Raw genomic sequence first — 25,622 nt, 5'->3', positions numbered from 1 at the left:
CGAGAGGGGCCTGGAGCCACACGCAGTCGTTCTGGACCTGCCTGTTGGCGGGAGGAGCCCGTCAGGAGCACGGCCCCCGAGTCGCGATGGGTGGAAGGAGATGTTTCTGTCTTGCTATTTCCAGTTGTTTCTCCAGTTTCTTGTCACCTGCCTGGGCCTTGAGGAGAACTCTGTCCCTGCACATGCTGGTACTTACATGAGATTTCATCTGAGGAGGTGGGCAGATAGTGGCGCTGTATCTGGGGGTACTTTGTTGGCATTTTTAAACTAAAATTTTGTTTATTTTATTTTATTTTTTTGCGGTACGCGGGCCTCTCACTGTTGTGGCCTCTGCCGTTGCGGAGCACAGGCTCCGGACGCGCAGGCGCAGCGGCCATGGCTCACGGGTCCAGCTGCTCCGCGGCACGTGGGATCTTCCCGGACCGGGGCACGAACCCGCGTCCCCTGCATCGGCAGGCGGACTCTCAACCACTGCGCCACCAGGGAAGCCCCTAAACTAAAATTTTCATACCCTCTTGTGGAAAATTCATAAACTTTCGAAGGAAACCAGTAGATACGTGAAATAATAATCACTATAGTCCCACACGTTGGTTTAGATATATATTTTTTAGGCTTCTCAGCGTAAGTTTGTCAAAGCGCCAGAAAAACTCTCATCCCATTTCACAGTCCACAGCCCCCATGGGAACCTTGGAATTGTCACAGTGGGCCTGGTGCTGGGGGTAGGTCTGCCCTGGACCCCCGCGCTGCCTGGGGTCCTCATTTTGTCATGTGGTCCTTACTGCCTGCCCTGGGACTTTGCGAGTGCATGTGTGTGCGTGGGCGTCAGCGTGTGTGTGCCCACAGGTGTGCATCCGCAGTCACTGGACTGGAGGCCCCTGAGGGCAGGGCGGGTCCCTCTCCTCTCTGTCCCCAGTGCTGGCCTAGCATTTAATCCTGCGGTCAGTGGAGCTTTGCTGACCGCCAGGGACCTCCCTCGGGAGCCTTCCGACTCCCCTGGTGCGGTGGGTGCATCTGTCCTCAAGCTCAGTGTGTCACGTCCTCGTTGCTCTGCAGCGCACCTCCCAGACTCAGTCACTGCCACCTGCCCCCCGCCCCTGTGGCATCCTTGACCGGCCCCCAGCACAGGCGCCGGGCACCGGAGCTCCGGGTCACGGAGGTGTGTTTGGGCCTGAGTGATGCGTGATTCCCGAGCTTCCCTGTCACCTGCACCAGCAGCTCCAAATGACACTTCAGGAATTGAATTACGACGTTTCAGTACTTGCAGAATCCAGGAATAGATAATTTGATTACATCTGTTGGAAGTCATTGCCACAACTGGCTTCATTTTCTTAGCCATCGTCTATCCCAACTGGGGAGAGACAGCAGAGGAATGCCACAAGGACTGCATTTTCCCCAAAGCGCGTCTCCCAAGCTGGTGGTGGCCTGTGGCCTTTTCTGGAGGTTGGGGAAAGCGTGAGGCCGCCTCCAGGTAGGACCCAGACCTGCCCAGCGTGCCGCCCGGCGCCTGGCTGCCCCACCTGGCCCACGTGGCCGAACTTGCCTAGCACCCAGCCAGCTACAGATGCCGCTTCAGGGTGGCGGCTACAGCAGAGGGATGTCCCTCCAGCTCTGTGGGATCAGGGAGAGGGAGACGTCCCCCTGTGCCCTGGAGAGTCACAGAATACCTGCGGCCTGATTTCTGTGCCCCATCTTGCCTCTTTGGGGCTGTTTCCTCGGGGTCACACGTCCCACGGGCCCCGGCAGCCCTCGTGGCTGGCTGTCCTTTCCTTCACCCCTTGGGAAATTCTCTCTGGGGTTTTCCGGCCTCACGGTATCGGGAGACCCTGTAGAGGTCTCGGGGTGCCCTCCTTGGCCCTGCATGGGCATCTGCCTTCTTGCCTCCTGGCCGGGAGTCTGGGGGCCGGGCAAGTGTAGACCCTTGCCCCGTGCGCCTGTCTGGGTTCTGCGTGGAGCTGAGCTGGGCCCCTGGCCGGCCCCCATCCAGGGTGCGAGTCCAGAGGTGTCTGCTGCTGCAGAGAGGTGGGAGCCGTGGAGGCCCTCCCAGCAGTGAGACAGGAGGCGGATTTAGACCCTGGTGTGTCCAGGAAGAAGTGAGTTTTCCTAAGGAACTTCAGAGGAGAGAGTCTCCGATCCAGAAAGGACAGCCCTCAGCCTGCTGCCAGCTCCCGTCCCCTCCTTCCCCTCTGCTCTGACCTGGTCCTTCTCTCCGTGCTGTTGATGTGTGGACGTCCTCTGGGTGATCTTGGGTGTAGGGTCAGGCTGCACGGGATCCAGGCCCATAGCTGGGCCTCTGTTTTCATCTCGCACGTAGGGCCCGGGCCCAGGGCCGGGAGTAGGCCCGAGGGAATGTAACCGAGCCCTGCCTAAGAAATGAGAATGGGGCCAGCCGCAAGGCAGGGAGCTGGTTGATAAAACCTGTTTTGTTGCGGTCATTTTAACCAGCAGCGCCTGTGGGCCTCCGGGTGCTTTCTGGTTCAGTTCCTTTTGAAGAGGTGCAAATCCAAGTACTGCAGGACCGCTCCTGCCCCCAGGGGCTCTCTGGACAGAGGGAGGTGTTCTCACGGTGGCCCTGATACAGCTCCCATGACGGTGGGTGCAGTGGGAGCGCTGGGGCGGGCTCCCTGGAGGAGGTGGCAGTTAAGCCAGCCAGCGTTGTTGGCAGCTGTCCCCTATTTGATTCCCTCTTTTGTTTGTTGTTTTGGTTTTTGTTTTGGCTGCGCTGTGTGGCTTGCGGGATCTTTGTACCCCGACCCGGAAGCCCCTGGTGGGAGCGCGTGGAATCTTAACCACTGGGCTGCCAGGGAAGTCCCTTGATTCCCTCTTAATCAAATACTATACGTTGTGTTTGGATCCAACAGGGAAAGCTTCACTGAGCTAAAAAGCAGCGTGAGTCCAACCAGACTGGAATTAGTTAGACTTTAAGAAGTTCAACTTAGGATTCTGAACAAGGGAAAGGCTCTGGCCTCACTAGGCCACTCCCAGTGTGTCCTTTGAGCCCTTTCCACCGCTTGAAATATGCTTCTTAACATTCAGGAAAAACCAACTTTCTCCTTCTGTATACAGCCCTTATCTCTACGTGCAGGCCGTACCTGGTCCACTTACCTTCAAGAAATGACGGGGTTAGGCCCCAGGGCTGGTGGGGACTCAGGTATTGTGTTTGGCATCCTGCCCAGGGCAGCCCAAGCTTGTCCTTGGCGGGGCCCCAGTGGAGGTGTAGCTAAATAAATCTGGGAGCCCTTTTCTTCTTTGTCTCTTGAATCTCCCCTTCCCCTTAGTAGCCATTACTTCCCCATCCCAACGCCTCCAGCTTAATTTTCTTCCAGCCCAGTTCCCAGCAGTCCTAGAGGGGGTGGGGCATGGGGTGGAGGACCGAGAAGCAGCACGTGTGCGTGTGCACCCGTTGTGTCCATGGCTGCGTGCACGGAATTTGGTCTGCGTGTGTGTGCGCGCGCGCACGCGCGTACGCACAGGGGACTTTGGGGTTAGGATTTTGGCCTGTTTTGTGAGTTTGTCCCCAGCTGGGGAAGCTCTAGCTAGGCCTTTGTGTGCAGAACCGGACTGTCTCTGCAAGGAACAGTTAGATGGATGCTGGCGGGAAGAGGAAGTGCTAGCCTCGGGGCGGGTTGGATCATGTCTGAGCTGAGCGGGGTCCGCACACTTGGCTGTCCCGGGGCTCCGGGCCGGGTTGGCTCCGGTCCTGTTCAGGAAGCCAATGTGGGTGGTGGGGAGACTACGGTCCGTGGGCCTGGCCGCCCTCTCCTCGGGCCGTGACTGGGTCTGCTGCACTTTGGACGGCTCTCTCGTCCTCAAAAGGCGGCTTCACATCCCTCGTTTCCTCTGCCTGGTGAGTTTGAAGATGACAGAATAGACCTCGAGGGCCTTCTTTCTCTAACATAAAAGCCCAAGAACTGCGTTGCTTAACTGTTGGGTGTTGGGTGAACGGAGATCAGTCTAGTTTCACCAGCTGGTTCTGCTCTCACTTTGGCTTCATCTCTGTTTCTGATCATTCTTCAGCTGGGGCTAAAGATCTGAAAGGTTGCCTTTCTGTGGCATGAGCCGCGTAAGGGAGCCGGGTGGCGCTGTGGGTTGCGCGGCTCAGGTGAGGGAGCGGAATCTCCCAAGAGGTGCTTCTTTGGGGCACAGTTTGGTTCTGCCTGAGTGTGTCGAGCGCCCACTTCCCACCCTCCTTCAATTATTAAGCCCCTCTTGTGTTCCAGACACTGTGTTCCATGCGGGGGATACCCGCTGGGTGAGGCTTGATGCCCGGGAGCCCCCGGTTGGGTGGGGAGATGGGCAGGGGAGCATAGATGTGACACAGTGTCACGGGCACTGCCACTGGGGCAGCGGGGGCCCACACTCCCTGGCCCGGAAGCTGAGGCTGATCCTGGAGAAGGCGGCCAGCCCCCTGTGGCCTCTGGAAGCTTCCTGGACCCCTCTTCCCACCTCTCATCCTTCAGCGCCCTCCCGAGTGAGCAGATCAGCGCTCAGGGCCCCCCTGCCTCACTGTGCCCACGCTGGCCTTACCCCACAGGTGGGACGGTCTTGAACAGGTGTGACATCGGGGGCTCAGAGCCACAGGCATGTTCCAGGCCGGTGAGGCTAGCAGGTCTGAGCGCCGATGATGCTCCAGGAAAGAGAATGGCCTGTGGGCCGGGGGAGGCGGGTGGCCAAGATTCCCGGACTGGATGGGAGGCAGGTGGGAAACTGAGGCCCAGAGCAGCGGGGCTTGTCCTGGGAGGGGCGGAACCGGGCCTCCCGCACGCACATTCTCCCTGAAGACACTGCTGCTTCTCCGTGAATAAGGCATGAGGTGGGCGGAGGCCTCGACGTGGCATCGTTACCATTTGACTTGATAATAGAAAAATTAAAATTTAAAGTGATCTAAAACGACAAGTGACAGGAATGTTCCTAGAAACCGGAGATTGGGTGGCAGAGCAGATCTCAGGACAGATGATATCAGACACAAAAGCCCCTGGATTTGGCGGGTTTTTAGTGTTTTAGAATCCTAACGCAAGGGTGAAAGGTCCCTTGATTCTGGGGCGGCTGGAGGGTGTCCGCCGTCTTCAGCGCTCTGAGTCCCGGGCTCAGGCTGAGTCACATATCACAGCTTTGTTTCCGGGTGCAGCCTCTGCGGTCCTGGGGTGGCTCCTGCCTGCAGGGGACCAGAGCTGACCCCCTCGGGTCTGAGACCTCCTTCTCATTCAGATCTCCCACCAGCCTTGGGAAGCAGACTCTCCTCCCACCCGGCCCCAGCCTCTGGAACCAGGAAGGCCCCCGGGCCGGGCAGGCACAGGCCCTTGGGAAGCTGGGCGCCCCGACCCCGGTAGATTTGGATGTTTCCATTCCTAGCCGGAGGGCCCTGGGGCCCCTAATCTAGACCGCCCACCTGCCTCACCTGGGCCCCGGCATGGCTGCCTCCTTGCTTCCCTGCCCGGGGCTCGTGGTGACCTGGCTGGCTTAGCTAGCAGCCCCCCACCCCGCCCCCGTCCGTGCCCGTCCCCACGGTCCTGCGCCTCCTTTCCTTCCTTCTGGGTGTCCTAGATCTTCCCCTGAGCCACTGGGCCACGACCTTCAGGTCACTGGGGCAGAACGCCGGAGCCCAGGGGACAGCGGACCGCCTTACACACTTACTTTAATTAGAAGAGTTATGTAACAACCTATCAGCTAGTTGGCAGAGTAAAGGCCAAAAAAAAAAAGAAATCACGGATGGTGGCTTCCCAAAGCAGGCTCCCTCTCCTCTGTGCATCCCCTTCTGGTCTTTGTTTTCATTGCAATATCGACACCTACCTTCCAGGGTTGCCTGTTGCCCCCCATCTGATGGTTCTTGAGGTCTTTACAGATTGCCCTGGGAAGCTGTTTCTCTTCATGTTTTTGTTCTGAGATTTTTTTTTTTTTACCATGTTGTGTTTCAGGTGTACAGCAAAGTGAATCAGTTATACATATACATATATCCACTCTTTTTTTTTTTTTTTTAAGATTCTTTTCCCATATAGGCCACTACAGAGTGTTGAGTAGAGTTCCCTGTGCTATACAGTAGGTCCTTATTAGTTATCTATTCTATATATAGTAGTGTGTATATGTCAATCCCCATCTCCCAATTTATCCCTCCCCCGCTTATCCCTTGGTAACCAGAGGTTTGTTTTCTGCATCTGCGACTCTACTTCTGTTTTGTAAACACGTTCATTTGTACCCTTGCTCTTCATGTACTGCTGTCTCTTCAAGGTCTTATAGAGCACAGGATGCAGAGATGGGGCCCTGTCCTGCCCTCGGAGGGGCTGACGCTCTAGACCGGAGGCACGGTTTGAACTGAGCTGGCCTTCCCAGGGCCCCGTGACTGCCAGACCCGTGCTGGGTGCGGGTGAGGCCTGGCTCCTAGGAGCGTGCAGGGAGACAGACATGGGTGCATCTAGTTCAGAGATGAAACATGTGACGGGATCCAAGTGAGGCAGGAGTGGGGTCTGGAGATGGGGGTGTTGGGTGGAAAGGAGAGAGTGCTTTTGACTGAGAGGTTCCGTGACGGCCTCTTGGAAAGGCCTGGGAGCTGAGCTGGGACAGAGAGGAGGCAGGCAGACGTTCCCCCCGACCAAGTGGTGTAGAGATGGTGTCCTAACCCCGTCATCCCCGGTGAGGACCAGTCTGCTGTTACCTTGTCTGGCGGGATGGGTTGAGGGGAACGCCCAAGGGACAGGGCTTCGTTGGCCTACTCGCCACACAGAATAGACACCTTAAAGTACGGACTGGAGGGATGGGAGGGGGAGGGGTGGTAGGCTGATGTCTGTGCAATGGCAGAATCCATGGGCTGGCCGCAGAAGGGTGGTCTTTGCAGGGGGATCTGAGCCCAGAGGGGGTCTGGGGTATCTTCCCTAATTAGCTGTCTTTGGAGAAGAAAAATGAGAAAATCATAGACGAACAAAGCAATGTGGGGAGGGGAGAGAATTCCTACCCTTAATCCCAGCACAGAGGCAACACTTTGGTGTACATCCTACCCCAGGATGCTCTTGCACAGATCCGTAATCCTACAGATATGATTTCATACGTGGGATCGTCCTGCATCTACTGTTTGAAAGCCTGTTTTTGTTCACTTAGCGACGTTTCGTTCTCTGTAGAATTCACCAGGCAACACTGTATTGACAAGAAACCTCTCCTGGGCTTCCCTGGTGGCGCAGTGGTTGAGAGTCCGCCTGCCGATGCAGGGGACACGGGTTCGTGCCCCGGTCTGGGAGGATCCCACGTGCCGCGGAGTGGCTGGGCCCGTGAGCCATGGCCGCTGAGCCTGCGCGTCCAGAGCCTGTGCTCCGCAATGGGCAAGGCCACAACAGTGAGAGGCCCGCGTACCGCAAAAACAAAAAAAAAAAAAAAAAAAGAGAAACCTCTCCTGCCCGGACACCCTGTAACTCATCTTGGGGCTGGTCTTAGGGGGTCTTGGGGGCTTTTCTTAGGCCCAGAGTTGTGCGTCACAGCCGTCCGGGTAAAGCACAGCGGCAGAGACTGGGAATGACCCCCACTCCTGTTTCACCACGTCGGTGGTTACACAGCCATACACGTTTGTAAAGCCCGCTGAACCGCATGCCTAGAATGAGTGAATTTTACAGTACGTGAGTTATACCTTAAAGGGCTTGACTGAAAAAAAAAAAAAAGACCCCATTCTTAATGCCGACAAAGCATATGAAAATACCCAGGTCTAGCATTAAGGAGACATATGACTGACCTAGATGAAGAAGAAAAAGGATTTAAATATTCTATTATTGTTTCCTTGTTACAAAAGTTATACGTGTTCGTTCCTCATTCAACAGGTGTTTGTTGAGTGCCTGCTATGTGCCAGGTACTGTTTTAGGCTCTGGGGAGCCACCTGAAAAATAAAATGACAAGCTTCCTGCCTCAAGAGGTGCACACTTCTCGGGGGAGACCAATAATGAATGTGGTGGGCAAATCGTATCACGTGTCAGGCGCTACACGCCGCGGGAAGGCATTGATCGAGCAGGGTGATGGAGAGTGGAGACAAGCTGGCGGGGGTCTCGCAGTTTTAGGTAAGTCGCGATGGCAGACCTCATTAAGAAGGTGATAGGCGAGCAAAGTATGGGGACGACTGCCGAGGAGGGTGGTACAGGCCGAGCCAGTGCCAGAGCCCGTGGGGGAGAGTGGAGAGCAATTTGGGGCAACCTTAAAAGTCTGAGTGGGGAAATAAACCCTCACCGGGCAGGGCCGCCCCGGATCACACTGTCTGAGTTCCTACTCTCGTGAATGTCACAAAATGCATGTTTCATTCAAGTTTACCATGACGGGACTCTGTTTTTTACATACTGTGTTGTGACCTAACGTCATAACTTATTGAAAAATGTTACTGTTTATTAAAATCACCCTGTGTGGCCGGACTTCGCAGGCTTTGTACTGTTTCACTCCTCGGCGTGCACGACGATTGGTTAAACCAACACCCTGCTGTTCAGTGCTTGGTCCTTCTAGAAGGCGCCGCCGAGAGGCGTGAGGGAAGCTGGGCAGCGGGGGCCGAGTCCACCCTGAATGGCCGAGTGGGAGGTGGCTGAACTGAGCCCCAGCTAAAGCCCTTGGTACTAAAGGTACTAAAGTACCTTGTATGTCCAGAGTTGCTGGACGCTCTGGATTTATTCTGTTTTTCCATTGCTTTAGACGCAGAGGTGCGTCACCTGGACAGGTGTGTGGACGGTCACTGCCATACTGCTTGCTGATAAGTTTGTCTCCCAATCTGTGGACTCCGGGATAGTTAAGTGGCCTCACCCACTACCTGGCTGGCACCCGAGTGCCTGGCCACATAGGACCCCCTCCCACCTGGGCGCGGTTCCCTCCACTCCTCCCCGTCTGCCTCCAAGCCCACCCGTAGGTCCTCCCTCCCGGAAGCTTCCCTCCCTCTCTGTTCACATTGAGTGTCTCCCCAGCAGATGAGCAGCTCCTCGGGCAGTGCCCGGGGCCAAGGTTATTCACCAAAACACAGAACCACCTGCTTTCTCCTTCTCTCCTGTCTTCCATTCAACCCAAGCGCTGGGTTTGGCACTGAGACACACAGGTTCTTAGGGAGTTCTGTCCTGGAGAACTGCTGGCCCAGTGTGGAAAAGTAAACACGTAAACATATACGAACATTCAGAGTTGTGCCGGGGGCACGAGCTGCCGAGGGGCAGGGAAGGCAGCAGGGGTGGGGGGGCATTGAAGCAGGTGCAGAGAAGGGAGGGCTGCCGGAGCCAGAAGGCATGGGGCTGGGAAGGCCTCTTCCCTTTGGACTGAAGGCCTTAGTTGAGGCAAGGTGGTAATTTCCAGGCTCGTGTCCTCCTGTCAGCCTGGGTGTTAGAGGACAGGATGACACTGGCCCTTTTGGGGTAACTTGTTTGGACTCGGGCTCTCGATGGGATTTCTGACATAGTAGGATCCTGACGATGGCTTCAGCTGTCGGAATTCTCTGGCATGTTCCAGTGTCAAGACTCTGCAGCTGCCTTGCCCAAGGCAAATTGGAGGAAGGTATAGTCTCACGCTTGGTTTTTTTAAAAGGCTGCCTTGAAGGGAGGTGTGGGACTCGTTTGCATGAAGCGTTAACATTTCCGAGGCCCACAGGGGCCAGAGAGATGTGGTTGCAGCTGTCAGTTTTACCTCCTGTCCTGCGGAGGGCGCTGCACGGCGCTGGGCGCGGGGCCAGGGGGGCTTGCTGTCCTCTGGGCGTCTGTCGTGGAGAAGCATGTCCTTCAAAATATTTTTGCTCTGGTTATATACGTTAAATGCTCATTGTAAAAAAGGCGGGTAATGATCAAAAGAAGAAAGCAAATATAATCTGCAGGCCGACAGTTCAGAGATAATCACAGCTAACCTTTGGGGCCATCTCTTCTGGTCAGTATTTATTTACAGAGAGGTGAAGAGACATAGCGGTATGTTTTCCTTGACGTCATGTAACATTCGTGTCACGTCCCACCTTTTCCATTTACTCTCATTTCAGCCCATTTTCCTGTGTCATTAAAAAGTTTTTGTAGGGACTTCCCTGGCGGTCCAGTGGTTGCGACTCCGCGCTTCCAATGCAGGGGGTGCGGGTTCGATCTCTGGTCCGGGAACTAAGATCCCGCGTGCCGTGCCGCGTGGCCACAGACAAAACGAAACAACAACAACTACAGCAAAAGTTTTTGTAAACTTTGAATGGAGAGTCACGAAGTTTTGGACTTGGACATGGTTCAGCCCAGCCTTCTCATTCCATGGAAGGTGGTCCTCGTGCCCCTGGCACCCTCCCGGGGGCATCAGGACGGAGGGGGGAGTTGGCACTGGATGCGACCCTGTGACCTGCCCCCCGTACCACTCTGCTCCCTCCACTGGAAGCGTGTTTGGGTCTCCAGCCCACAGGCCTGTGATTGTCCGCCCAAGCAAACGAGCGATTCTAGAGATGAGACCTGAAGTCCCAGCTTCCCAGCGGGAGTTAATTTGAAGGCGAGGTGTCGATGGCTCTGGGAGGCGGGTCTGAGGGTGGCCATACGTGAGGACATGCAACTCCGCCTGCTTTTTGATGGGCTGGGCTATCAGAGGACAGCTGTGGGCCCAGCTCTTCAAGCACGGTGCAGCTGGGCCTCTGGCGACGGGCGCTGAAGATCAATGGTTAGGTGGCCTCACAGGCAGCCGAATGACCCGACCCCCAGACGCCTTGAGTGATGGGATGGTGGTTGCCGACCGCGTCTGCGTTTTCAGCCACCGCTTTATAAGATGTGGCATGTGTATCAGATTGGCTGAGGGTACAAAACTGGAGAGCTATGAAATTCCAGAAGCTCTGGTAGGTTGAAAGGACGAGTGGAACATAAGACGAATTTAACAGGGTTAAAGGCAAGCTGTGCACTTTGGTTTAGTGCAGATTCATTCATTCATGAGCGTGCAGGTTTGAGAAAAAATGGAAAGACGTGGGAGGCTTCTGCGCACACGCGCATCCTGACTCTTCCCGGTTGGTCCACGCAGGCTGCACTGCAGCCTCCGAGCTGGAGTCCGGAGCAGGCCCGGCTGTGCGTCCTCTGGGCAAAGCTTCTGGGAGCCAGGGGGCCCTCTTGTAAGGGAGGGTGGGCTCCTTGCGCCGGGTCTACCTGGAGGTCCAGACAGGAATTGTCATCACTGCAGAAAACCTTGGCACAATTTTAACTGCACAAATGTCTACAGCACCGAAGAGGTGTAGGCAGAGCTGGTTGTGAAACTGTGGGCTGCGTTTCCCTTTGCCAAAGTAAATTTATAATTAAAAAAAAAAAAAAATCCAGCTCTCAGTCAGGAAGTGCACGAGGCTGGCTTGCTCTAGGGACACCAGGGTCCTGCGCCCTGGGGATGGTGAGAAGGTGGTGGGCAGGCCGGCAGAGGTCAGCCTGCCTCCTCGGGAGGCCAGAGGGTATTTACGCAGGGCCACTGCTGTGGTCTGGGTGGGGGTGGATGTGTGTCTGCTGCTTGTGTCTTCAATATGACTGGCCCCTGGGCTTCCTCCACCCAGGCCAGCCCTGCTGGACACAAGCCTGTGGGCTCCTGGCAAAGGCTTTCCCACCTGATCCTCTCAGTTCCCTTTAACCTGGGAGCTGGGGGTCCTGACTACAGCCGCCCACCACCCTGTGGTGTGTCAACTGCCCCTGCCTGGGTGAGGGAGCGTCTTGGGAATCCTTGGAAAAGCTTCTCCCTAGACCCCACCCCTCTGCATTTCCTCTTTCTCTGCATGGCTAACTCTTAGTCATCCTTCAGGTTGCCATTTAGATGTCACCTCCTCCAAGAAGCCTTCCCAGATCCTTAGGTAGGGCTGTACATCTCACCACGGCCCCCCTCGAATTTTATACTCACTCTCCTTATGGCACTTGTCACTTTGCCCCATAATCTCCTGGGACACTTAAGTGAGCTCCTTGAAAGCAAGAATTGCGCATGTTCCCTGTTGCATCTGTAACACCTGGGAAAGTGCCTGGCACGTAGTAGGTGTTCAATTAAATGTGTTTTGAATGAGTGAAAGGATGCATAAATGAGACTTCTGTTCCATCTCAGAGACCAGCCCATCACTCCTGTGAGAAGGGTCAAATGTGGGAACCCCTGGGCGTCTTGGTTGGCCTGGGTCACCGCTGGTGCAGGACAGAGGCAGCCCCCAGGGTCTTCATGGGGGCTCATACTACCCCGAGGGCTGGGCTTCCTAAAACATTGCCCGCTGCCCCCGAGTGGGGTGAGTGTAAAACGTGGCTGTGGTCGCCACGATTCCAGGGCAGTGGGTGCGGGCAGAGCAGTGGCTCTGCGCCCTGCAGGACCTTTGACCTGGCATTTGGGGATGAGGGTGTGGTTCCACCAGCACACCCCAGGCCACTAGATTCTGAAACCAGTGGAGAGGTGGACCCAAGTGATGAACAACAGGGGACAGCGTTTATGTCGGGATCTCACCCTCGGCACTGTGGACAGCTTGGGCTGCATGACTGTTTGTGGTGGGGCGACTGGGGTGTTACGAGCATCCTTGCCTTTACCCATCAGGTGCCAGTAGATGACTCCCCCACTGCCGATCCCTCCCCCGCCCCAGTTATAATGAGACACACACACACACACACACACACACACACACACACACACACACTATTTTTGCTGATAGTTCTGGATTGGCAAGCTTGCTCTGTGGCCAGAATCAGCTTCCTGCTACTTGCTCTCACCCTTAAAAATGTTTCCCAGTCGTAGGGAGACAGCAGACCCACTGCCAGCGTCCGCTGTCGGGACAGAGTAGGGGAGACGGGAGCGCGGCTGGGGGAATGAGGTTGGAAGGTCGTTTCTTTAGCCAGGTCAGATAAGCCCCCTCTTTCCTCCCCGCCAAGGAGAGAGGTGAGAAGTGTGGCTCTTGCAGAAGACCCCTCGTTGCAAGGACGGGGATAGAGGGACAGAGCCCGCGCGCTCACATCACGTGCAACAAGTCTGCAGAGAGACAGCTTTCAGCTGAACGAGCGCCGTGGGCCGCGGGCGCCCCTCTCACGCTGTCACCGCTTCACCGCCACGCTGACCCGCGGCTCTGTGCCCGCCTGTGGGCGTCCCGTCCACAGCCCCTCCCCTGTGCTACAGACGCCGAGCGGCACCCTGGCAAAGTGCGTTCAAAGTGAGGGGGCCGTTGCGGGGAGGTGGGAGTCCTCCCCGAGGAAGGGGCCGTGGGGACGGAGGGCGTGTTCCAGGCGGAGGAAATAGTGGCGCGGAGCCCCGCCTTGGCAGTCAAAACCCCTGAGGCTTTTCTTCCCAGCTGTGAAGTGAGCTGAGAGGCTGGAATCAAAGATACAGACACGGAGAGGGCAGAGACCCATGTGTGACAGTTGCTTTGCAAAGGTTCTTTCTTGTCATCCTCCCAAGAGCCCCCCAGAGCACCTGGGGCCCTGAGAGGTCCAGAACCTGACCTAGGGCTGTCCAGGGCTGCGAGGCCGGCTGAGGTGCCGTTGATCCGGGGGTGACTCGGGGACCCCAGCACTTTCTCCTGGTGACCTCAGCTCCAGCGTGTGTGGGAAATGCGGTGCTGCGGACTGAGCCCCAGAGGGTGTCTGGGGCAGGGCCTGGGACTCTGCATTTGAGCAAGCGGGCCGACCCCAGGCTTGGGTCCTGATGGGTGGTGGTAGGGCGGTGCAGACCCCGGAGTGGGGGCCTGGGGAGGCTCTGTGTGGAAGGCAGCTCCTTGGGACCCGGTCCTCCGGTGTAAATGCTCTGCCCAGGGGCCCCGTGCCGCCCGGGTCAGGCCGGCAGGGCTGTGATTCTCCACGTGGCGCCGGGCTGCTTTCACCCGCGGACGCGGAATGGACCGCAGCGTGGGCAGCTCCCGGCTAGAGCCGCCCACACCGGGCGGCGGCGGGATGCAGCGTCTGCTCGGCTGAGCGCTGTCGCTAATAGGATTCGCAGAGCCTTTCAGCTGCCGCAGGAGCCCAGAGGCTGCTCGTTTGCGGGGAATGAATAATTTATTTGTGTTTTCAGATGACTATCCCTTCATCGCGGATACGGCACATGGGCTGCGCGAGCTCTGTGCTGAATAAGTGGCTGGATAAGTGGCTTCGCAGGAGAACTTGCTTCAATGCTCCACGGCCCTGGCTGCCCGTTGGCGGGCTGCTTTGCAGGCTGCTGCGTTTCAGGGGAGCCCAGATGCTCTCTAGGCGCTTTCCTTTCTTTGTGAGGAAGTTATGCTTTTCCTCCCCGTTACCTGCTTTGGGAAGCACAGCCCGGAGCACAAGCTGGCCTGGGGGTTTCAGGGTGGACCGGCAACTAGGACATTAATGCCAACAGTGCACTAGAGTTCTGTCTTGGGGGGCGGGGTTGTTTCCCATTTCTGTGTGTGACCAGCTGAAAGCCACACGTGATCGCAGTCACCCTTAAAAATCCCCGATATTCACGAGTGTCAGTGCCCGCGTCGCTCACCCCCACTCCTCCGATGGTCTCCCTGACACCAGCCTCAGCACTGCTGTCCTTCCTTCCCGCCCAGGCTGCCACGCAGGTCTTCCTCCTAATCCCTCGCTTAAGAGCCCACCGTGGCTCCGTATTGCCAAAAGCGACCTGGACCCCAGTGCTCGAAGCTCTCCATGGTCTGGCTGTGTCGTTCTCAGCAGCCTCATCTCGAATCTCCTCTTCCTCGGAGCGGCCTGGTTGCCGATTCATTCGTTAAACGCCGACTGAGGGTCCGCTCCGCCGCCCTCCAGGCGCCGTGCACGACAGATGTAGGAACAAGACCCAGCCCTCCCAGCGCTCAGTCTCAAGGGCCAGGAGCCCCAGGCGGCTTCCAGGCAGGCCTCACAGACTCCCAGCGCCCCGGGAATGGGGGGAGGCTGTGTGGGAAGGAGTCTCGGAATTTTCCACATCCTCGACCTGAGGCCCCAGGGGTACCTGGATTGGGGCTGGATTGTCAGAGTCCTCAAACGCTCAGTGCTGGGGCCTCAGTCAGGGCACGGGGCAGGCATCTGGAGGCTGGCCTGAGGAGACTGCTCTGCGGGCAGCCTGGCCAGGGGCCCCTCTGCACAGACCCCACCTCACTACCCTCTGCGCAGCCTTGCATGTCTCGCTTAATTACACTTCAATGCTTAATTAGCGCCGCTTTCCTCGCTCCTTTATCTGTCGCTCCTCGAAGGCAAGGTGTAGTCTCTGGCAGCCTCCCCTGCAGGGCCCGGCAGGCTCAGCTGGCATAGCACCGTCCGGCTGTGTGACCTCGGGAAAGTGGCTTAATGTCTCTGAGCCTCCATTTCCCCATCTACAGGTGGGTGATGATCCTGAGACTGGGGCGGTGTGTGAGTGTGCCCAGTGGTCCTGAGGTAGAGCCTTAAACGCTAGGAGCTTCAAGGGCCTCCACGTGAATGTGTCGCCTCCTCTGGTCCTTGCAGTCCCCTGCGGGAGCTCACGGGGTGGAAGCAGTCACAAAGGACAGGTGACTTGCCCAGAGCCACATGGTGACATGTCAGAGTCCAAATCTGATGCGCTTCGGGCCGTTTCCATGTGAAGGGGGTGCTTGGTACCCACCCCCATTCCTGATGCTCTAGTACCTGCTGTCCGGGGCATCCAGGGTGGGCCCAGGGACACCTTGTCGAGAAGCGGTCTTCCTGTCCTTTGTTGCCCAGCTGTGGCCGCACTGGCTGTGAAGGAAGGGGACTTTGGGATGGCAGGTGCGGTAAGGGCGCCCCCGTGCTCTCTTTCCTCCTCATTACTTACTCCAGACGTCCATGGTGAGGGACCCCGCCTGGGCCTGCAGCCAGAGAACAGAGGCCACGGGGTGCCTGTCCACAAGGCATGGCCACTGTCACCTGGTGACCCCTTCCTTGGCTCCTGTGTAGAATTGCAAACCCCTCCCCCTCCCCCCTCAGGACTTGTAATGTGTGGCATGAACCATATGTAACCAGAACTTAAGCCCCAAGAGGGCAGGGCTCTGGGTCTGTGTGCCCTCTGTGTCTGGACGGTCGGCCGACTCGTGGGCCGTCGGGTCAGTGGATAGAGGCACACAGGGCAGAGAAGCAGGTGGGCTGGCCAGAGCTAGCTCCCACCTCAAGCCTGGGACCAGACCGGGCACGTCCCGGGCCGGCAGAGAGCCTCCTTCCTCGAAGGGACAGCTGTTCTGAGGGGGAGGAACTGGTTGGACATCAAGTAGCCCCTTCGGGAGTGCTGACACCTCCCCTGAGTGACCTGAGTAGGAGTCAGAAGCCCACAGTCTCTTCCTTTCTCTGGCCCTGTGGCTCCAGGAGAGACCCTGAACTCCCGGGCCTCAGTGTTCTCATCCATGAAGTGGGGGTGAGACTGAATCCAGTGTGTCGCCCCGCTGTCATGAAGTCAGCTGGGGTCGCGGGTGTGGCCCTTGCTGCCGTTCATGGGGCGCATCATTCCTGTCCTCTCCTGCCCACGGGCTTTCAAGGAAAAGAGCAATGTTGACAGCTTGCTCGAAACCCTTCCCCTCTCTTCTCCAACGTCGTTACTCGTAAAATTCTCAGAACATTTAAGAGAGAGGCCTGCGGCCCAGCTCACGGGACAAGTGACCAGCGGGGACAGGTGACATGCAGTCTGAGCACCTGGAAGGGGCCTGAATCCTCGCATCTCTGCGCAGCAGATTGAAAGCGCCTGCACCCCTCCAGGACCGTGTCGGGCTTGGGCCTGGCTCTGTGATCCTGGGTGAGACCCTTCTCTCGGGGATGTTTGTCTGCTCAACTGCAAAGTGAGAGAAAGGGTGGGACAACGTGGGTGGTTTTTCTTTGTTATTATTCTTTGCAGCGGAATCTTTTCCTCCCAAGTGAATTCATGGTGGGGGTCCATGTACGCGGCAGGTGAGGTGGCCTCACCGGGGTGGGGGAGGCCTGGCCACTTCCGGGCACCAGCCTGGGGTCTCTAGGGTCCCCTCAACTGCAAAAGCGTGAGGCTCGTTCTCTGGCCGAGACTGACAGCTGACGGTGGGCGTATCTGTGGGCGGAATGTGCCCCCAAATAGAAATTGCCGGCTCGGGCTTGGATTTCTTGCTCCCCCTTCCCCGGGCCTACCGGTGTTTCCCCTGTGGCTGCCTCATTGTTCTCTGTTGGCAAAGGTTTGCTTTTTCCTCCTCTGTCGGGAACAGGAGGTGCCTCAGACGCCGCCTGAGAAGAACGCTAGGCAGGGTTTTTATGGCCCTTGGTCTTTGGCATCAGGAGCCTGTCGAGTGGGAGCAGTGGCTGGGCCTCCGGAGGCTCTAGGAATTCATTAGTGGGCAATGAGCCATTTTATGTTCTTTCCTGCCCACGGAGGATCAAGAGTGAACAAACTCGAATGTTACGTCTCAAGGAAGTGCAGGACCTTTAGAAGTAACCTGCCCCTACCCCCAACCCCCCACCACTGGGGGACGCCTGGAGGGTCGCCAGAAGTTCCCACTTTTTGCTGCCCTCAGTTCCAGGGAATCTTATAATCCCATTCCCCAATGCCTGGTATTTTTGTAGCACTCTCTGGTTTCCCAGAGCTCTTCTACAACAATTGTGCTTAAAATAAAAATGTGAACTCCCTGCCCCGTCCTCTGAGCCCTTGCTCACTGCTGACCGCATCTCTTACCCCCAACCCTGGCCTTGTTTGCCGTGCTTTGGCCACACTCACCTTCTTGCTGCTCCTTGACAATGCCAAGCACACTCCTGCCTCAGGGCCTTTGCACTTGCTGCTCCTTGACAATGCCAAGCACACTCCTACCTCAGGGCCTTTGCACTTGCTGTTCACTCTGCTCTGAGCTGTCTTCCTAAGTCTGTCCCTTCCTCCTCACGTGTGTCCCTGACTCAGGATTTCCCTGAGCATCCAAGCTAGGGTATTGCCCTAACCCCTAGTCCCCTGATAATCTTTGTCAGATCACTTCATTTGATTTTTTTCCTAGCAGTTTGTGATCTGCACTTACTTTCTCTTTTGGGGTCTTGTTACTGGAAAGCCAGCCCTCTGAGAAGTGGGGTGTTGGTCAGTACTCAGTACCCCTGATGCCTGGCATATACAGTAGTTCATCAGTAAATTTCTGTCCAATAAATGGGTGGCTGACATTTCAGGAAGTGCAGGCTAGGCGCTGGGTCCACAGGGGTCTCACTTTGTGAAAACTCACATCTCTAGCAGCTTCCCTGGACAGATATGGGGAAACTGGGGCCCCTGGAGGAGGTTAGGGCCTGAACCCAGCCTGTCCGACTTCAGAGCTCTCTCTTTCCACCATTTCATAAGTGGACCTGTCTTAGGAGATGTCCGTGGGCTATGAGAACAGTTACCACCAGTCCTCAGCCTGGGTGGGCCTCCCGGGAAGCCCCCAGATCTGCCGGGTGGGCTGGGATGGATGCAGGAATGACAGCGGGTGCCTCGCTTCCTTTCTTGAACTTTTTACTGAAATTTAACTTGCGTGCATTAAGTGGACAGCTTGGTCAGTTTTCACAAAATGAACAAATTGGTGTCACCAGCACCCAGAAGCCCCCTCATGACCATTTCTGGTCATTGCCCCCCACCAGGAACAGCCACTAGCTTGATGCCAATCACCACGCGTCCGTTTTGTAGATGGACTCGCACAGCATGTCCTCTTCTGTGTCTTCCCGTCTCACTCAGCGTCGTGCTTAGAGCTTCATCTATGTGTCATGTGTCACTGAGGTGCGTTTTGATGGCTCTGTGGTCCTCCGCTGTACCAACGCATTACAGTTTCTTATTCATTGATGGTGGATAGACACAGGGACAGCTTCCACCAGGGACTTTTACAAGTCGTGCAGCTGTGAGCCTTCTCGGTGGACATAGGTCCACTTTCTGTCGGGAATACATCAAGAAGTTGAATTTCTGGTTCATGGAGTGTGTGTAGTCATCTTTAGTAAATATGACAGTTTTTCAAAACGGTTGGAGATTGTAGGTTCCTTTTGTTTAGTGACATGAGCTCAAATACCCAAGTAATGGGAGTGGACACAGGAGCTACAGTAAGACGCTGTGAGTGCCCACTGGAAGCTGGGAATGCAGCTGGCCAGCCGCCAGGGCCCCAGGTGACCGGAGGGCTAGTGCTGGGTACTGGTCGTGGCCACGCAGGGCTCAGGGTTTAGCTCGCTATTGCGTTGATGTCCTTTACAGTCCTGCTCCCCTTTGTGAAGCTTGCATCCTGTGTGGTCTCACCAGCACGTCTTGGCTTCCATGGTATGTTCTGTGGTCTTTCCCGCCCCTGGGGACATCTGCAGGACATGCAGCCCCTCTAACTCAGTTCTTGAATTGAGCAGTAGAAGAAAATGCCTCTGTCTTGTGCCAAATGTCTGTGTGAAAGTATTCTGCGAGCCACTGCCCTGATTACCTGGGGACCGTGGGGGGATTAGTCATCCTAAAACCACAGTCACCTCAGAAATAGTCATAATCCAAAATCCATCCGTCTTTGACTCCAGACCCACTATATTTTTCTCCCACCGGGACTTTGCTGCTGAATTAAGTTGGACTTCAGGATATATTAAAATAATTTGTCATCTCTTGAGCACACATCCACCCTGGTGTGAGCGGGCAGATCAGGGGCAGCCCAGGAGGCCTGTGGCTGGGCGAGAGGAGGCGTCGAGCCCTGGCAGGGAAAAGCTTGTGTAGCTGCCTTTCCCAAGGGCTGGCCAGCAAGGACGATGGGCACTGAGCCCTCCAGGCCTGGGCAACTAGAGGAGGAACTGGCCCCAGAAATGGCCCTAGAACTGCTGCTTCTTAGGTGGCGATTCACAGTGAGCGCCCTGCGGGGCAGCACGTGTGGTTTCGGGAACTGAGCTCTTTCAGCCTGGACCGAGGGTGTATCCTGAGGGACTCCGCCCTCCCTGCCCCGCCAGTGGACCAGATCACCCCCTTGAATGCAGAGCCATCCTTAGAGCTTGTGTTTGGCTGCCCACCCCTGACATCTGGCACAGGCCTGCGGGTACCCCACTGGGCTGTGGGCTCCTCAAAAGTTGGGCCAGTGTCCCTGCACCTAATACACATTGCAGGCACTCAGCATGTTTCTGGAGTGCATGCTGTGGGGAGAGGCGGGTGTTTCAAGGCAATTTTGCAGCTCAGCCTGGACTTGAGTCTGCCAGGTTCTCAAGGTCGGCCACACTGACGAGCTCTGAGCCCCGTTGGGTCCCCGGGCTGTAGCACTGGGAAGCCCTGTGGCTTGTCTCCCTGCACCTTTGCCGTTCTGTCCTCTGAGGTAGAGAAGTACAAGAGCGCTGGCTTGGATTCTGTTTTCTTAAAAACAGCTTTATTGAGGTAGAATCCACGTTCCATACGATTCACGCTTAGAAAGTATACAGCGCAATGGTTTTTAGTACATTTACAACTATATGTGATGCTGTTGCTAATGGAATTGTTTTCTTAATTTCGCGTTCGGATTTTTCATCGCAAGTGTACAGAAATACAATTAATTTTTGTATGTTGATCTTGTATCCAGCAACCTTGCTTAACTTATGTTATTAATTCTATTTAGGTGGGGTTTTTTTTTGTGGATTCCTTAGGATTTTCTATATATAAGATCGTGTCATCTGCAAATAGAAATAATTTCACTTCTTCTTGCCAATTCAGATGGCTTGTATTCCTTTTCTTGCCTAGTTGTCCTGGTTACAACCTCTCGTATAATGTTGAATAGAAGTGGCAAGAGCGGGCATCCTTGTCTCATTCCTGATCTTAGGGAAAAAGCATCTGGTCTTTTCACCATTAAGTATGATGTTGGCTGTGAGTTTTTCACAACTACCCTTTGTCAGACCGAAGAAGTTTCCTTCTATGCCAGTTTGAGTGTTTTTATCATGAAGGGATGTTGGATTTGTCAGATGCTTTTTCTGCATCGAGACGAGCATGTGATTTTGCTTTTTATTTTATTGTATGATATACTACCTTAATTGATTTTCAGATGGTAAACCAACCTTGCATTCCTGAGATAAATCCCACTTGGTGTGATGCATAATTCTTTTTATCCTTTATGTTGCTGGATTTGGTCTGCTAGTATTTTGTTGAGGGTTGGTTTGTTTCTCTTTTCATCCACGCCCATTAGGACATTGGCCTGTAGCTTTCTTCGCTTGTGAAGACTTTATCTGGTTTTGGTATCAGGGTAGTACTACCCTCATAGAACCAGTTGGGAAGTGTTCCCTCCTCTTCTATTTTCTGGAAGAGTTTGTGAAGAATTGTTATTAATCCTTTAAGTGTGTACAGAACTCAGCAGTGAGACCATCTGGGCTTTTCTTTGTGAGTAATTTTTTGATTATTAATTCAATCTCTTGCCTTGTTATAGGTTATTTCAGACATATTTCTTCTTGAGTCAGTTTCGATAGTTTGTGTCTTTCTAGTTGGCTTAGAGTCTTACAAGAATGTTTTTGAGACCTCTCTGCTCTTTTAGTCAGTGTTGACATTTAGTGCGTTCTTCCTATGAGCAAGTCTTTTGTGTGTGTGTACATTAGCTCATTTAATCTTTATAAGAGCTTGAGAACTAGGTCGGATTATCATCGTCTCCATTTTACAGCCTGGAAAACTGAGGCAGAGAGAAGTTAAATAATGGGCCAGGGTCACACAGCTAGGGAACAGGAGAGCTAGGATTTGAGCCCAAGCAGTCCAGCCACCCAGCCCTCTCTGTTCTCCCGAGGCCTTGCTCTGTGCTAGGAGCTGGGAGTACAAGAATGAATCAATCCTAGTCACTGCCTGAGTCACTCCTCAGAGACCCCAGACCTAAGAGAGGGAGGTGCCTTAGGCCTAACGTGGACAAAGGGCTGAGAGGTCAGGCAGGGCCCCAGGAGAAAGTGATGGGTGAAGAGGGCCTCCTAGGAGGGTTCAATGCAGTGGGGCATGTGGGTGAGTCAGTGAGTGTGCCCCCTCCCCAGGGCTTTTGTCTTCTACCTCTCCTCTGTCCCAAGTGCCCAGAGAAAGGAAAGGGTGTCACAGAGAACCTTGCCCCACCATGCTGATGCCCCACCCAGCAGGAGGAGTTTGGAGCAGTACAATTGGGCCCAGGAGGTCTGTCTGAATCACCCAGGCCTCCGCAGTTTGCTGTCCCGGAGAGGAAGAGGCAGGACCATTTGTAAGACAATTGTGAGGCAGAAATCAGGAGCAACCAGACATAACTCAACATAATTATTTCTGCATAATGACTTCTGCTCCTCGATTCCATCTCGAGCAATGACTGTAATCTTTATCTGTCACAGGAAAGCTGGTGGCCGGGGGAGCCCCTGTGGCTTAGCGATAGAGCCAGGAGGAAATTTGCAATTTGAGTTAATGGCGTGTTCCCAAGCAGCCTGGGAGCCAGAAGCCTCTGGAATGAGGACCCCTCCTGCTAGGAAGCCTGGTGTCAGAGCTGGCCCAGCCTCCCAGGGATCCAGCCCCTCCGCCTTGTCACAGATGGGGAAACTAAGGATGGCAGAGATCACAGCGTCGCTCAGCACAGGCGCACCTCTCTGCTCTCCCCACTGCACAGAGCTTGCCCCGTGAGAGCTGGGGTGTGTCTGGTGAGACAGGACGGTGTCCATGTGGACTAGGGATGCTTTCATCCATCCCTGAGCTGATCCCTGAGCTCGATGTTCCTGCAGGGCTGCCCCCACGAGGCTGGGAATGGTGGGGCCTCTGTGGCCGGATGTCGGACTGACCCGCAGCCAGGCGAGGCCCCTAGGTATTAATTGTGCAGTATGGCTGGAGGACGGGGTCCCCCCAGGAGGGCTGCAGCCCTGGGACCCACCTGCTCCAGCTCCGGGAAAGCAAAAGCCCCCCTAACCCGAGGCGGTGCCTTCCCCCTGCATTCTCATGCCTCCTATAAGCCCCTGTAACTAACAAGTGCATCTGGAAAGAGCAGAAGTGGGTTTAGGGCTTTGCATTTTGAGCGTCCCACTTAGCCGCGTGTGACCTTGGCAAGTGTCCCCAAGTCTGTTTGCTCCTCTGTAAACCGGGGGTTAGAATGGACCTTCCCCGCCAGGGCTGTTAGGAGGGTGGGATGATAAAATGACCACCAGACACAATGCTTCTAGCACATTCTGCCACCGACTCTGCTTTACTGGTTTTCACGAGGGTGACCTCGTGGAGGGCCCTTGACCCTGTCTGGACCTTGATTTCCCTGAGTGTCAAAGCAGAGATCACAGAGTCGCGAGATGGATTCGCTGAGATCATTGACGTGAAAGCGCCTTTTCCAAATATGAGACGAGGCGAGCGTAGAGGAATTTTAGGGCAGTGAAACTGCTCTGTATAATACTATAATGGTGGATACAGGACATTAAACATTTGTCCGAACCCACAGAATGTAAAACACCAAGAATGAACTCTCATGTGAACTATGGATTTGGGGTGATAATATGTACCATTGTAGGTCCACCGATCGTAACACGTACACCCCGGTGTGTGGAGGGGATGCTGAACGTGGGGAAAGTTGTGTCTGGGGGACAGGGGGTCTGTGGGATCTCTGTGCTTTCTGCTCTGTTTTGCCGTGAACATAAAACTGCTCTAAAAAATAAAGTCTATTAAAAATGTTACATATAGATATATATGTGTGTGTATGTATATGTATAAAATCTGTAAGTGACCTCCAGTGAGAATTTCTGGTGGAAAGATGTGTGCCTTTTCTGCTCCACGTCTGGAATCCTAGCAGTGAGTTTAAATAATGTAACTGGCATATGAAGCTCTGTATTGGTGAAGCAGGGTCGAATTTCAACTCTGAGCAAAGTGCACTCTGCCTGCAGTAATGTCCGTGTGATGCATTTTGGGGCACTCGTTTGTCAAACACGGATTATTTATTGGGCACCTGCTGCATACAGGCTCTGGGCCAGGAGCCTGCTGCACAGAAACAAAGACGCCGCCTCCCTGCCCTTGTGGAGCTCACAGTCAGTTCGGGGGAGCTGCAGCCCCTCAGTCTGCAGCAGCAAGGGGAGCCCCGGGGGCCCTCACACTGTGGGGGCCTGGGCTTTCCGGGTGGGTGAGCTACTCTGTTCCTGTCCTCAGGACCGCTCCAGTGAGTGCATATGAACCATGATCATTGCTGGGGAGGGAGAGAACCTAGTATTACGAGAAGATAACGGGGAAATGTGCGTAGACTGCACGGAACCGACCGGGGAGAAAGTCAGTTGCTCTGAGCCGGGGTGTCCCCACCCCACATGACTGGTCTGTCCTCTCTTGCAGGGCATGGTCTAGCAGCCCAGGCCAGGACGTGGAACCGGCCTCCGAGGTTCTGATCCCTGCTCCCTCTCCGCCTCCACTTGGCCTTGGGTAAGTGTTCCTGGAGACCAGACGGGCCTGGGGGCAGGTGAGGATGGAGAGCTGAGGGGCCTCTACCACTCTATGGGGTCCTGACCACGTGCCGGTGTGCACGGACTTGACCCAGCTCAGCGGAACGAACAGGGAAGACCGGGCTTTGGGGGGACAGCCTGCCCAGCACTCCCATGAGATGGGTCAGGAAACTGAGGCCTGGAGACAAAAAGAACCACCCAGGTCCTACAGTAATCTAGGTTTCTTGTCCTAAATTGGCCGGGTTTTTGTGGGTAAGTCATTTGGCCTGGGTGCTTTGGTTGTGGGATGCGTCCATTGAGGAGAATTAGCGAATCAGAATATAAGAGGCAGGGAATTCCCTGGCGGTCCAGTGGTTAGGACTCGGCACTTTCACTGCTGAGGGCCCGGGTTTGATCCCTGGTCAGGGAACTAAGATCCTGCAAGCCATGCAGCAAGGTCAAAAAAAAAAAAAAAAAAAAAAAAAAAGGAATATAAGGGGCAGACTTTTTCTTTAAACTATTTTTAAAATTTATTTATTTTATTATTTTTTTGTGGTATGCGGGCCTCTCACTGCTGTGGCCTCTCCCGTTGCGGAGCACAGGCTCCGGACGCGCAGGCTCAGCGGCCATGGCTCACGGGCCCAGCTGCTCCGTGGCATGTGGGATCTTCCCGGACCGGGGCACGAACCCGTGTCCCCTGCATCGGCAGGCGGACTCTCAACCACTGCGCCACCAGGGAAGCCCTATTGATTTATTTTTAATAGATCTTTACTGGAGTATAATTGCTTCACAATACCGTGTTAGTTTCTGTTGCACAACAAAGCAAATCAGCCATATGCCCACACATGTCCCCGTATCCCCTCCCTCTAGAGCCTCCCTCCCACCCTCCCTGTCCCACCCCTCTGGGTCATCGCAAAGCACCAAGCCGATCTCCCTGTGCTATGCTGCTGCTTCCCACCAGCCAACTATTTTACATTCGGCAGTGTGTATATGTCAATGCTACTCTCACTTCGCCTCAGCTTTGCCCTCCCACCCCATGTCACCAAGTCCGTTCTCTATGTCTACCTCTTTATTTCTGCCCTGCAACTAGGTTCATCAGTAACATTTTTTTTTTTTTAAGATTCCATATATATGTGTTAGCGTACGGTATTTGTTTTTCTTTCTCACTTACTTCACTCTAGGTCCATCCACCTCACTACAAATAACTCAATTTTGTTTCTTTTTATGGCTGAGTAATATTCCATTGTATATATGTGCCACATCTTCTTCATCCATTCATCTGTTGATGAACATCTAGGTTGGTTCCATGTCCTGGCTATTGTAAATAGAGCTGCGATGAACATTGTGGTGCATGTCTCTTTTTGAATTATGGTTTTCTCAGTGTGCCCAGCAGTGGGATTGCTGGGTCATATGGTAGTTCTATTTTTAGTTTTTTAAGGAACCTCCATACTGTTTTCCATAGTGGTTGTATCAATTTACATTCCTACCAACAGTGCAAGAGGGTTCCCTTTTCACCACACCCTT

General features: G+C 54.8%; 1 protein-coding gene across 2 annotated transcripts in view; it reads left to right on the top strand.

Annotated features, from left to right (window-relative positions):
- HPCAL1 (hippocalcin like 1) overlaps window positions 1-25,622 on the top strand; it is a 112,238-nt gene that overhangs the window by 55,932 nt on the left and 30,684 nt on the right. The window contains exon 2 of one of the 2 annotated variants that reach the window (XM_033838013.2): window positions 24,013-24,099. The exons of the other annotated variant lie outside the window; for it this stretch is intronic. The gene's annotated coding sequence lies outside the window, so the exon portion shown is untranslated. The remainder of the gene's footprint in view (window positions 1-24,012; window positions 24,100-25,622) is intronic. 2 annotated transcript variants of the gene reach the window in all.

This window comes from Tursiops truncatus, chromosome 14, assembly GCF_011762595.2.
Source record: "Tursiops truncatus isolate mTurTru1 chromosome 14, mTurTru1.mat.Y, whole genome shotgun sequence".
Taxonomy (NCBI): domain Eukaryota; kingdom Metazoa; phylum Chordata; class Mammalia; order Artiodactyla; family Delphinidae; genus Tursiops; species Tursiops truncatus.
The sequence above is the reverse complement of the archived record's forward strand: the minus strand, read 5'-3'. Positions and strand labels throughout refer to the sequence as shown.